The following is a 1,657-nucleotide window of genomic DNA, read 5'->3' as shown; positions in this document are numbered from 1 at the left end:
AACTCCATGAAGAGCCAAACCAGATCATTTAAGACCCCCTGAATCCATTCTGGGGCCAAGATTATCCAAACTGACAAGCTAAAAATGAGATAATTTATGCTAAAATGGGGCTTATGAAATCAAGATGCTACTCTGGATGGCTGCTGCTGGGAGCTGCCGCAATCCCTTCTTCCCTTATTTTTTCTCCTTCGTGGACTCACTCCCTCCGCTGTTCACTTTCCCAGTTAAGGTGACAGGAAAGGGGAGGAAGCACTGTTTAGAATGGTTTTTTTCTGAAAACTTTGTGGGATAATTTTTAAGTTTTTTATGTGAAGCCTTGAACATTTTGTAGCAAATACAAAGGTCTCTAATGTCAGAGTTTGTTTTGTTGTTGGTTGTTTTTAATTACAGCCCTGGACTGGGCCTGGTTTGTGGAGCAATCTCATCAATAAGAAGGAAGATGAGTCCTGAAATAGCTCATCTCTTCCAGTTCTTTTTTTTTTTTTTAATTTTTTTTCTTTCATCTGTTTCCCTTATTGAAGGATTCCCTCTGTTGAAAAACTCAGAGAGGAGTGGAAAAGACCTAACACCTGAACAGGGACTTGAACCCTGGATCCTCAGATTAAAAGTCTGATGCTCTACTAAATGAGCTATTCAGGCTCATCCTTCTAGCTCTTGAGCTGACTCCCAAATATTCTACCAAACAGCCTTGGCCTTATACCTTGACACTGAGGCTTCATAAGCAGCAGAAGAGGCTGGGTCACCAGGGGACCCTGGTTTGCTCTAAGTCCTCTCTCCTGGATGCTCTCCCAGATCAGAGCACTAGGAGTGTCCCAGACACTGAGGCCCACCTTGATACCAGCCACCAGGGTCCTCACCACCAACTGCAGCAGTGTAGGAGAAAATTAGCAACTGACACTTGTTTGATTCTTGTCAGACTCGGTGGATTAGCAACACATACTTATCTTCTCTCCTCCCTAAATCCCATCTAAATGAAAGTGAAAGAATGAAAAGAGTATCCACCAACAAAGACCAGAAGAATGAGAAGGTAGAAGAGGGTGGAGGAACAGTTTCAACAAGTTTTGGAGAACAGAAGGCAGATGGATGAGTGGTGCTTAACCTAGAAGAGCAGAGGAAGTAAAAGCTCTGGCTGCAGCGGAGCTACACGAGTGAGAAGAAAACCATTTGTCCTGCAGGGTCAAATGAAGAGACTTCGGCCCTGGAAGCACTCAAAACTTTGGAAGCAAAGGTGAGATACGGGGCTGAAAACTATGAAAGTTGTCCAAAATAATATATAAAGAGCAGTCAGAGATTCCAGGCCCCATGCCCACCCACGCAGCCAGGCAACCATCCCAATCCCCTTACCTCTGTGGGAGACAGAAGATTCACTCTCTGGAGAAGATAACAGCAGAGAGGCATCAGCTCAGAGGGCAGGGATTAGGTGTGAAGCTGAAAACAGGGGACTAAGTGGAGGCTGTATACCGAACTATGGAGCCCCCACATCCTTGCCCTGCCTCCTCTGAGGAGCAGGTAGCCAGGAATACAAGTGTCCTGGAAAAAAATGAGAAGATCATTCTCTAGAGGAAATTAACAATTCCAGAAGAAGAGCTCCACTAATTGATGTTTGGGGCTTTCCCATAAGGTGGCTGGCTGACGCTCTAATTAAACCACAGCGAGG

The 1,657-nt window shown here is 45.1% G+C and overlaps 1 non-coding gene across 1 annotated transcript; it reads right to left on the bottom strand.

Annotated features, from left to right (window-relative positions):
- Positions 1–566: 566 nt before the first annotated feature.
- TRNAK-UUU lies at positions 567–639 on the bottom strand. Its single transcript has one exon. It is a non-coding gene; the product is annotated as a tRNA-Lys (tRNA).
- Positions 640–1,657: the final 1,018 nt, after the last annotated feature.

This window comes from Propithecus coquereli, unplaced genomic scaffold, assembly GCF_000956105.1.
Source record: "Propithecus coquereli isolate 6110/MARCELLA unplaced genomic scaffold, Pcoq_1.0 Scaffold12, whole genome shotgun sequence".
In the NCBI taxonomy this organism is placed as follows: domain Eukaryota; kingdom Metazoa; phylum Chordata; class Mammalia; order Primates; family Indriidae; genus Propithecus; species Propithecus coquereli.
Note: the sequence above shows the minus strand (reverse complement) of the source record. Positions and strands in the feature narration are given on the sequence as shown.